A 12,883-nucleotide genomic window follows, 5' to 3' on the forward strand; every position below is an offset into this window, starting at 1 on the left:
GTGGTTCGGGACTATTTAGAAAAGCTGGATAAGCACAAATCCATGGGGCCAGATGCTCTGCATCCAAGGGTGCTAAAGGAGTTGGCGGATGTGATTGCACAGCCATTGGCCATTATCTTTGAAAACTCTTGGCGATCGGGGGAGGTCCCGGATGACTGGAAAAAGCCTAATGTAGTGCCCATGTTTAAAAAAGGGAAAAAGGAGGATCCGGGGAACTACAGGCCAGTCAGCCTCACCTTAGTCCCTGGAAAAATCATGGAGCAGGTCCCCAAGGAATCAATTCTAAAGCACTTAGAGGAGAGGAAAGTGATCAGGGTCAGCATGGATTCACCAAGGGCAAGTCATGCCTGACTAACCTAATTACCTTCTATGAGGAGATAACTGGGTCTGTGGATGAGAGGAAAGCAATGAATGTGTTATTCTTTGACTTTAGCAAAGTTTTTGATACGGTTTCTACAGTATTCTTGCCGGCAAGTTAAAGAACTATGGGCTGGATGAATGGACTATAAGGTGGATAGAAAGCTGGCTAGATCATCAGGCTCAATGGATAGTGATCAATGTCTCCATGTCTAGCTGGCAGCTAGTATCAAGCGGAATGCCCCAAAGGTCAGTCCTGGGGCTGGTTTTGTTTAATATCTTCATTAATGATCTGGAGGATGGCATGGACTGCACTCTCAGCAAGTTTGCAGATGACACTAAACTGGGAGGAGTGGTAGATACGCTGGAGGATAGGAATAGGATACAGAGGGACCTAGATAAATTAGAGGATTGGGCCAAAAGAAACCTGATGAGGTTCAACAAGGACAAGTGCAGAGTCCTGAATTTAGGATGGAAGAATCCCATGTACTGCTACAGACTAGGGACCGAATGGCTAGGCAGCAGTTCTGCAGAAAAGGACCTAGAGGTTACAGTGGATGAGAAGCTGGATATGAGTCAACAGTGTGCCCTGGTTGCCAAGAAAGCTAACAGCATTTTGGGCAATATAAGTAGGAGCATTGCCAGAACATCGAGGGACATGATCATTCCCCTCTATTCGACATTGGTGAGGCCTCGTCTGGAGTACTGTGTCCAGTTTTGGGCCCCACACTACAAGAAGGATGTGGAAAAATTGGAAAGAGTCCAGCGGAGGGCAACAAAAAATGATTAGGGGGCTGGAACACATGACTTAGGAGGAGAGGCTGAGGGAACTGGGATTGTTTAGTCTGCAGAAGAGAAGAATGAGGGGGGATTTGATAGCTGCTTTCAACTACCTGAAAGGGGGTTCCAAAGAGGATGGATCTAGACTGTTCTCAGTGGTACCAGATGACAGAACAAGGAGTAATGGTCTCAAGTTGCAGTGGGGGAGGTTTAGGTTGGATATTAGGAAAAACTTTTTCACTAGAAGGGTGGTGAAGCACTGGAATGAGTTACCTAGGGAAGTGGTGGAATCTCCTTCCTTAGAGGTTTTTAAGGTCAGGCTTGACAAAGCCTTGGCTGGGATGATTTAGTTGGTAACACTGCTCTACAGCCAAAATGCTTCTGAAATAAATGTAGTCCAACTTTACTAATTCTGGGTCACTAAGAACGAAAATGATGCTTAAAATTGTTGATTGGCTCTAGTTTTCAAGATATGCTATTGGGTCAGTATATACGACCCTTGACTTGGGAATGGCGGAGAAGAAGTGAGTTATAAAGGGAAGGGATCTCAATTTAAACCAGAAATGACTAAAATACATCTTTGACTGGATCTATGAATAAATCTATGACTGGGTTTGGACGGTACTTGCTTTTTAGGCAAAACAATGAATGATGCAATCTGAAGCTGGTGTTGCGTCATACATGATATGAATTGCATCATGTTATTCCTAGAAGTCATGGATGATGCGATCATAACGAAGCTTACATCACTCTGCTGAACAAATTGCCCTATATCAGCTCTAGAAATCATACAGTGTCATGCTCTCTTATTTGTCAGTGTTTGATTTTGCAAAGGGACACATTTCTGTTTAGCCAAAGTGAGCAGAGATGCCCCGTACTTGTATGAACAGTGCAAATAACTTCTGCTATGTTTGTGGTGAAATGACTTTTGCATCACAAAAGCACAGTATAACCACTATGGTTAAGAAAGCCTATCACCTTTATTTTGGCTGCAAAATTGGAGATCAGAACAAGAGGTGGGCCCCACACATATACTGCAACATTTGTGCAACAAATCTTCGCCAGTGGTTGAACAGGAAAAGGAAATCTATGCCTTTTGCAGTGCCAATGATTTGGAGAGAGCCAACAGATCATACCAGCAATTGTTACTTCTGCACGGTGCCTCCAATTGGGAAAGGTGTGTCAAAGAAGAAAAAGTGGACTGTGCATTATCCAAACATTCCATCAGCTATACGCCCTGTACCCCACGGAGAAGGACTGCTGGTTCCTGATGCACCAGACTCATTCTCACTTGAGTCAGACGAGGAAGAGGAAGAGGATGAAACTTCTGGTCCTGAACCATCAATGTCACAGGACCCACATTTTCTCCCATCCTCCTCCTCTGAACTACACCTCATAACACAAGGTGAACTGAATGACCTTGTCAGGGATTTGGAACTACCCAAGAGTAAGGCAGAGCTGTTGGGCTCCAGACTACAGCAGTGGAATCTTCTGGCAGGCTATCAGGGCAAATGGAGCCCATCAATGCTTGCAGACTATTGCTGGACAGTGACAAGAGATGCTCTATTTAATGAATACAAGAGACAAGCCAAGAAGCACCGAGTAGACACTGAATAGGACTAAACTATGTACATAATAGTTTTTTGCCTTTTGTTTCATAATAAATTTTATTTATATAACCCTTTTGCTGATTTTAAAGTGTTACATAAACAGGACAGATGAAATATTATCATGTAAAGCAACCATAAATACATGAAAAGACCTAGGTTTACAATTTATGATTAAAACTCTACTATCTACACAATATACATAGACATAAAATGTAAAAACTTAAATATCTTAGGAACAGTAGCCAATCAGTTGTTTTAATTGTCATATTTGAATTCAGCACATCAAAATACATAATAAATATCACATTTTATCTCTGAAGCAGACGACTTCTCAAAAATTGTAGACCAGTGTAATTGGTCCTGCTTTGAGTAGGGGGTTGGACTAGATGACCTCCTGAAGTCCCTTCCAACCCTGATATTCTATATTCTATATATTCTATGAAACTACACTGATTTACCCATGCGGAGGCTCTGGCCCACTGTGCTTTAATACAAAAGGCTAAATTCATTCCTTGAGTAATACCATTTACTTCAAAATTCCTAGTAAAAATTCTTCCAAACCCCACATCATGATAACATTTGTCCTAAGATGCTGCAGATGTCAGCTAATGGAAACATATTTCAAAAGGAGGAAATTAACAGCTCACTAACAATTTCAAAATAAATTCTATTTTGAAGTACTCTTTTTATATTGTGCTATTAAACTGGGTTTAGCCTAATAAACTCCACCTTTAGGTATACCATCCCCTCATTCATAATACAGTACATTTAAAATAAATAGTAAGCTATTGACTGTGCCTTTTGAAGTCTGAGGCAGACCTTGCTACCAGGCTGAGCAAATGCACAAAATAAAGCACTATGTTTGAGATGCTGCTTTTGTAGTTTCCATTTTGGTTTTTTCTCTAAGTGAGATTCTTCCCATCCACCAATGGGTATCTTTGTGAAAGTCAAATTAATCAAAGCCAAAGGAAAGCTGTGATAAAGACTAACTCCAGCTCATCAATGAGAGAAAAGAGAAGTATGGATGCTATCAGCCAGGTAGGAAGGAACAAGGATTGAGGAAATTTCACTTCCACGTGTCATCCAGACAACAGGTTGGAGGAGACAGAAAATGTGGTAGAAGGCAACAGAGCAGAAACAAACAAGTCAGTGTGCTAGCCAGATATTCTTGTTGCATATACAACAGCGCCTTTTATTTTTCTAGGAAAAATCATTTGTAATGAATGCTAGTTCCTGGAAGGTTCTCAGTTGACAACCCTTGAGACAGAAGTCCTTAATATAGGCACAGAACACAAAGAATGGGCAGCAGAAATGTAAGGCTACCCATGAGTTTGCTAAAACCCTGATATAGTAGAATCTCCTACGGGATGGAGAGGTCAGTTTAATCTCCAGAGCCTTCTGATAACAAAGTGATGGACATACTAAAGAACCTAAACAGACTAGATTGTCCAGAATATATTCTGGACAATCTAGTAATATCCTTAACAAAAATGCCGATTAGTTTCAACTGCAGTGATGTGATTTGTGATGTGAGCAACTGTCCACTGGGACCTGTGCTGAATATTGAGACCATCATATTTCATAGAGGTTATTGAGCAGCCATGAGATGATGAAGCTTTTGTTTTGTCTTTTCTGACTGGAAATGAATTCAAAACCATTCCCTAAAAGTGAAAAACTCCATCTGCCCTGATCAGTCCCTGAAGCCATCCAGTGCTACAATGAAATCCTTCTGGAAGAAGATGTGAATTTGAGAGCAGATAAGAATATCTGTAAAATCAAAGGCACTTGAATCTGTGGCTTGACTAAGAAGGGATGGAACCGGGGAGAAAGAGCTCAGTCCCTAAAAACTGTTAGCTCCTATGTATATTGGAAGTTAATGTTGGGCGAGGGGGGTTATTTTGGTTTGTTTGTGGGGGGTTTTGAGGGGAGGGAGATTCACTGATATTTTGGGTCATTAACAATACAATATTACAAATACATTGTCTTGACACATATAGGTACATATCTTAATACAGAATTAACAATATTAAGCAACATAAACTACATGGGGTATTCACAAAGGAAAGACTCAACCATATGATCAAGAGGAATGTTATTTGAGAATAACATTTCAATGTACCTTTTTTTCCAGAAAGAGTGATGATTTCCTCTGAGGAGAATGAAGATATTTCGCAGTAACAGAAGATGAGGATAATGCAGCAAACAGATAGCAGGGTTTACTGAGCCTGAAAGGCAATATTGGTGGGCCCAGGTAGCCCTGCCAGTACAGGTCTGCCGAGCATGCTCCAGCTGGAGGAATGGGTTACAAGGAACTCCAGAGCCAACAAAAGGAGTAGTGGATAGGTTGCAGGAGAGAAGACTCCTTGTCCAGGAAGCCAGAGAGAAGATGGGGACTGAGAGGGGATCACATAGCAGGTCAGGCCCCTGACAGTTCCTTGTCCAACCACTACCCCCTTCTAGATGGGTCTTGCCCTGCTCATTTGAGACTTTGTTTGAAATATAGGATCCATGCCCCAAACTGAAGGGGCACATAGATAGGAAGTATCCCAAGGTAGCAGATTAGGCTCTGTATGGTGAAGAGCCTGGCAGTGTTACTTCCCAAAGGGCCCTGGGCTGGGACCTGGCGGAAAGGGAGGGCCCTGGTCCTCCTACCATGTCCCAGTTACGGGCAAAGGCTCAAACATTCACATCCTGGGGCAGTGAGCAGGCACTACTACTGCTCCCTGAAAGCAAGACAAAGGGTTGTCATCTGAGTATCCTACAATTACTGCCTTCCCTTTCTCACTCCCACCCTTCTCCCCCAAAAAATTAGACAAATTGATATTTTTGCACTGGATTTCCAATTCTTGTATTAAAATAACTCAAATCTAAAATGCATCCAGATTACATATTAAAATGACAGCTTCAAGGTAATTTTGAATATGTACAATTTCTGCTTATAGCTGACCAGTACATGTCAGCATGTTTTACTTTGTTTTATGCAATTCATGATGCTGCCCCAAAATAAGATCAGACAACAAGAGTCAAAATGTAGGGAAAACCACAATCTCACCCTATACAGTAATTTACCATCTTCACTGACTTGCAACCTTTTTTTTTACACCATCAATGAGTTTTCCATTTCTTTTACTGAACATCAGTGAGCAATCTAAATAAACATGTATTTGATACAAAATAAGCTGACAGTGAAGAAGCAAACCAACTCCAGTTCTTCCAATATATCCCCAGTACCAACATTCCAAAAGATGTCAAATTAAGGCCTGGGCACTCTGTGGCTGCCAAAGATCCTGTGTCACCTTTTTTCAAGAGCAAGGTTGTAAGCTCAGGTTTCTAAGCCAAATTCCACATTTGCAAATTACTTTTTGTCTCTCTAATTTTTACCCATAGTTTTTAACTGGGCACAATAGATGATATCTTGGCCACATTGAATTAGTGGCAAAACTCCCATTGACTTTGATGGAGCGAATATTTCATTCAGTACTTAGCATATTTGGACAATTGAGTCATGGTGCCAGTCACTACCCTGTGGCTAGATTGTCCCCTGCAAACCTAGAAAGGGGGATTCTCAATGGAAGAGATAATGTAACTCCTAGCCCTGTCCCAATCTTCCCCCTTTGCCCTCAACCTCTTCACAGATCCTGGACTTTTAGAGAGGCACCTGTGAGGTCTGGAACTGTAGGACAGTGCCCTGGACATGGCTGACAACGCTTCCATGCAGCAGAAGGAAAATCTGTTTCCAGTGGGGACCCTGCATATATCGATCTGGAGGAGATAATCTGGGTCACTGTCTTTGCCATTGATTTGCTCTTGCTGTTATATAAGAACGCCTTCCCCTTGTGACTAAGGGTGCCTGCCCATCAATCTCATTGTCAGAGCAAAATTAATTTTAGATAAAATTTTCAGTGTGCCCAAGTGACTTGGAGCCTAAATGCCATTGACATTCACTGAGACTTAGTCCTAAGCATCTATGTCACTTTGGAAAATGGAACTTAGGCCTCTAAGTTATTTGGACAATTTAGAAAATGTTACTCATTATCTCTAACAAACCTCAAACAGAATGTTAAAAGAAACCTAAAGCAGTATCCCCTTCCTGCGGGTGAGATAGGAGTCTTGAACATGTTGGTACATCTTATCATGCAGCATCTGTATCATCCAGGCTAGCACCTACCTTTTATGAGTAATTCCCCTTCTCCAAAGCAAAACAAATGCATCTTCCCCCCCGCCCCGCCCCACACACACACTTCTCTCAATTTCTTCTACACAGATTTATGTGTTATTGGTGTTACAATGCACTGATTTTAAAAAAAGACACAAATCAAATGTGTCTGGAAGGTAGAATTCAACCTTAGTTGTTGTGTGCCAACATAGCTGCAAAAACAATTTTACGTTTTGTTGGTTCTGTGATATGACTCATGCTGGTTAACTTTACCACAAAATATGCCTTCAACACACCATATAGTCACCAAAAGTCGTAGCAACAAACAGCTTTTAGTTTTAGTATAAATCTTCACAGTAAAATTGGGGACACTAGTGATCATTCATGTTGGCAAACCACATACATTTTTCCACAAGGGATCATTCATCTTGGCAGGGCCAGCTTCAGCAGTTTTGCTGCCCAAAGCAGCCAAAAAAAAAAAAAGCCGCAATTGCGAATGCCTTCTGCAGCAATTCAGCGGGAGGTCCTTCGCTCCGAGTGGGAGTGTCATAAACAGATAGTTAAGGGTTAATGTCTCTTACCTGTAAAGGGTTAACAAACAGTGAACCGGACACCTGACCAGAGGACCAATCAGGAAACAAGATACTTTCAAATCTCGGTGGAGGGAAGCCTTTGTTTTTGTTTTTTGGGTTTGGCTTTGTTCTCTCTGGGTCCTGGAAGGGACTAGACGTGCAACCAGGTTTCTTGCCAATCTCCCTGCTACAGTCTCTTATATATTCAGAATAGTGAGTATTAAGTAGAACAGGCGGTTATAATCTTTTGATTGTTTTCTATATTTGCAAATGTGTATCTGGCTGGTAAAGTTCTAATGTGTATTTGGCTGGAAGTATTTTAAATTGTATTTCTGCTGGAGGAGGCTTTTTCTCCAGTTTCTGTAAGCTGACAGACCCTGTAACTTTTACCATCTAAATGGCAGAGATCACTTACTTTTTTTCTTTCTTTTTATTAAAAGTTTTGCTTTTTAAGACCTGTTTGATTTTTTCCCCTTGTTGAGGCTCAAGGGAATTGAGTCTGTACTTAACAGGGAAGGAGAAGAGAGGGGGAGAGAAGGGGGGAACCACCCTGATTTCTCTGTGTTGTGATTCAAGGAGTTTGAATCACGGTTATCTCCTAGTGTACCCAGAGCGGGAAAGATCTGGGAGGAAGAAAGGAGAAGGAGAGGGAAATGGTTTATTCCCCTGTGTTGTAAGACTCAAGGAATTTGGGTCTTGGGGTTCCCAGGGAAAGTTTTTGGGGGGACCAGAGTGCCCCAAAACACTATATATTTTTGGGTGGTGGCAGTGTATCAGATCTAAGCTGGTAATTAAGGTTAGAGGAATTCATGCTGGTACCCCAATTTTCTTGGACTCTAAGGTTCAGATTGGGGAAATATACTATGACAGGGAGTGAGACACCCTCCTCCGAATTGCCGCCAAATCTCTGAAAGTGCCGCCCCACTCCTGAGTTGATCCTGCTTGATAAGCTGGTGCCTGGAGCCGGCCTTGCATCTTGGAAGATGGGTGTTTAACAGAATGGGAATATGGGAGGGAATTGGGGTTTTTTGTTTGTGTGTTTTTTTAAAAGATCTGCAATGTCTCGAATGCTCTGTAGCAAACAGAGCAGAACAAAATTCTACTGAATATTCTAATGAATAAGTGCTCAGAATGAGCAAATGAGAGACAATAAGGGAAATCAAATGCAAGAGACTTGATAATTATTTCCTCTTCCAGTCATTCTGTTTGACTTTATGTAATTTTATTTAAGGTAGGAATATTGTACGTAGAGGGTTTAATATTGTTTTAATTAAATATGCTCAATTAGTTTGTGAAGAAACACTTCCCAGCAAAACTCGACTGTGATGCTTTGTGAGCTCATTCTTTCCCTAAAGCTACAATCAACTTTAATAGATTTCCTAACTCTAACAAAACCTTTATGTAACTTAATAAAGGCTGTTTAGAACTGCAATAGATGAAGGTTACAGAAAGAAAGTAAGTTGTCTTGAGGGTGCACTTACACCAAAAATGAGAAGAGAAAGGAAGCATGTCTTCAGAGTCTGCAAACTACTGCAGCTTCTACAAACAACAGTGAGCCTCAAAGGAGTCAGCTGCTTGCTGACTAGGTCTTAGCATGTGGGTATTTTAAGGCAGCAGGAGCCTCCTTTCTATAGTTCCAGATGTATGAAATATTTCTGCTTGTTGTCATTTTGATATACCTTGGGGGAAAATTCACTTCACCTGCACAAAGTCAGAGTCACCTTGCTTTATGTGAGCAAAGTGCGGATCTCCCTATCCCCCTTCTAGCAACTACAGACCCACCAACCTGAGCTCAGAAGTATGCAAGGCTTTAGAAATTTTGAAGGAATGAATAATTAAAGACATAGAGGAAAATGGGATGAAATGAAACACACGTTTACCAAAGGTAGATCATGCCAGACTAACCTGGTATCTTTCTCTAATAGAGCTGATTTACTAGAAAAGGGAAATGTGGTAGATCTAATCTATCTGGATTTCAGTAAAGCCACATGGGAAATTATTAGTTAAACTGGAGAATACGGGGATTAGTTCAAGAATTGTAAGGCGTGTAAGGAACTAGATAAAAGGGAAAATGGGTGTGCTGAAGGGGGAACTATCAGGCAGGAAGGAGATTACTGGTGGAGTTCCTAAAGGATCGGTCTTGGGATTGATTTTATTTAATGTTTTCATTAGATACTCACACCCTCTGCCTCCTTATGCACATGCACCTACCACCTAAGACACACACCTGCAGGGAGCTTGAATTTCTGCCCACTTCACTACAGCTGTTCACCTGCCACATTGTCCTATCTTGATAAATACCTTTTACAAACAGCAGATAAACTTCATGTTTAGCAAACTGGAATTCTACCAAATCTAGTTTCATTTTCTGCTACTGCAGCAATGTCCATTATGCATATAGTTCACAAGTACACCAGTTGGACTCAATTTTGTACCCTCCTGTTTCCAAAAGTATTGCCTTTGTTTGGGCTGGGACATAAGGATTCCAACCCTATAAAAACAATATTTCAGTACATAACTCCAGCCAGCAACTTAGTAGCCTATTGCCTTAGCTTTGCTTGGAGCCAGAGGGACAAGGGCTTTGTGTGGGGTCCTTGCAATAGAATTTGAGGAGCACAAAATGACGAGCCAACAAGTCACTCCCTTTCTCTTCTGCTTTTCTACCTCTTCTACTCCAGAATTGACCCTTGTTTCTCTTCTCTCCTCACTCTCTCCAGCCTGGTCTACACTACAAAATTAGGTCAACATAAGCCACCTTAGCTCAATTTAATAATATATGTGACTACGCTAGTGAGTCCCTTCTGCCGACTTAAGTGGCTTGTAAAGTCAACTTTTGTATTACACCTCCGCGAGAGGCATAACGCCTGATTCGACATTGTCATAAACAGATGGTTAAGGGTTAATGCCTCTTTTACCTGTAAAGGGTTAAAAAGTTCACCTAGCCTAGCTAACACCTGACCAGAGGGACCAATAGGGGAACAAAATGTTTCAAAGGAAGGAGGGAAGTTTCAGCCGGAGTGAAAAAGATCAAGGAACCAGCCTCTTATCAGAGTAGTAAGTTTTAGAAAGGAATAAATAGGTTTATGTTTATTTCTTTGTAACCTGTCTTATGCAATTAGAGGTAGAATCAAATTGGGTATTTGGGTATTATATTTTTTTTGTGTAACTAAATTTGTGCCCAGGGGAACATCCTCTGTGTTTGAAATCTGTTGTCTGTGAGAGTATCTGGTATGCTAATCTCTCCCAGAGGGTTTTCTTTTACTTTTCTTTTCTTTAATTAAAAGCCTTTTTTCTTAATACCTGATTGATTTTTCCTTGTTTTTAGATCCAAGGGGATTGGATCTGGACTCACCAGGGATTGGTGGGGGGGAAGGAGGGGGGGTGGTTAATTTCTTCTTGTTTTAAGATCCAAGGGGATTGGAGCTGTGTTCACCAGGGAATTGGTGAAGTACCTCAAGGCTACCCAGGGAGGGGAAAGTTTTGGGGGGACAAGGAGTTATCCAGACACTGAAAATTCTGGATGGTGGCAGTGATACCAGATCTAAGCTAGTAATTAAGCTTAGAAGTGTCCATGCAGGTCCCCACATCTGTACCCTAAAGTTCAGAGTGGGGAAGGAACCTTGACAGACATCTCCAGGTTGACCTGGGAATAGTGTAGACACTGCGTTGTGTAATTTGAATGAATTGGCCTCTAGGAGGTGTCCCACAGTGCTCCCCTGTGACCATTCTGGAGTGCACTTTCAACTCCACTGTATGTCAGCCAGGTATACAGGAAACCGCTGCTCCACTGTTAAAGGCCTGGGAACTTTTGAATGTTCATTTTCTATTCAAACAGTGTGGCGAGCTCGTCAGCACAGCTGACCATGGAGACTCAAGGTTGCAAACACACTCCAGCATGGAGTACACAAAAGGTGCTGGATCTTATTGCTATGTGGGGAGAAAAGTCTGTGCAGGCAGTGCTCTGATCCAGCAGAAGAAATGCCGAAATCTATGCCAAAATTGCATTGGATGTGGGGGAGAAGGGCTACACCAGGGACACGCACCAGTGCCACGTGAAAATAAAGGAGATTTAGCAAGCGTACCAGAAGACAATCGAGGCAAACAGTCATTCTGGTTCTGCCCCACATACATGCCGCTTTTATGAGGAGCTGCATGTGATTCTCAGTGGCAAACCCATGACTACCCTAAAATGCTCCGTGGATACCTCCCAGTAACCCCAGGCTAGCTCAAGCAACAACGAGGAAAACATTGTTGATGATGAGGAGGAGGAGAATGTGAGGCAGGTAAGTGAAGGTTCTATTCTCCCCAACAGCCAAGAACTGTTTTTAACCCTATAGCCCATCCTTTGACAGGATCAATTGTCGATGGAGCATGATGCCGGGGAAGGCACCTCTGGTAAGCACACATTTCCAATCAAACTGTAGGGGTTAACATGCTACTATTTTTAATGTTTAATCGGAACAAAAAAGTAGGTGTAGTGGGTATCAGTGGCCATTCCCGCTACGCAGAGAGCACTCTCCGAAAAAGACTTTATGTGCACGGGGATGGCCCTGGAATCCTCCATGGAGATCTCTAGGAAGCTTTCATGGAGATACTCTGCAATCATTTGCAGAAGGTTTCTGGGAAGGGCTGCCTTATTTTGTCTACCATGGTAGAACACTTTCCCACACCACTCCAGCATTAACTCTGCTGGTATCATTGTAGCACACAGCATTGCAGCATAAGGATCAGGTCTGTACCCAGACGCTTGCAGCATCTGCTCCTTTGCTGCCTCTGTTACCCTCAGGAGAATGATATTGCTTATGGTCACCTAGGGGAAATGTGGGAACTTTTAAGTGCTAGCCCTTAAACCGCAAACAGTTCAACAAGTAATCCACCCGTGTTTGGTGAAATGTATCACACAGCCATGCTTTCCCAAGCGTGCTGTGAGTGTGGTTGGAAGGGATCACTGTGTATTGCAACCAGCATTGAAAAAAGGAGGGTGCCAGCTTCCTGTTTGTCTCCCTTCCTACCTCCCACCCCCAACCTGGTGCTACTTTTGTAAAAATCAAACTATTTGGGTGGCTTTCCACTGGTGCCTGTCATCAAGGACCATCCAGGTTGCTAGGGAAAAGGGGGATTTTCTGAAGTTGCAACCAATGATCCCAAGGTTGATGTCTTCACAAAAGCAGCAACACAAGACCTCTCACCCATGTCGCATGGCCTTACTCACCATGGCTGGAGCAGCAAACCGACTCTGGCAGTAGCCAACAGTTGTGATTACATTGTGGCTTGCAGGGAAGTGCATTAAGGGGTGTTTTGTTTTATTAAAAAAATTAACCTTGTGCCTGAAATAATGTATGCAGTGTTAATGCTCCCCTTGTGCTTTGTGTTCTTTGCAGCTGAAACCCTGTCCATCAACGCATCCT

The sequence above is a fragment of the Gopherus flavomarginatus genome, chromosome 2 (assembly GCF_025201925.1).
Source record: "Gopherus flavomarginatus isolate rGopFla2 chromosome 2, rGopFla2.mat.asm, whole genome shotgun sequence".
Taxonomy (NCBI): domain Eukaryota; kingdom Metazoa; phylum Chordata; order Testudines; family Testudinidae; genus Gopherus; species Gopherus flavomarginatus.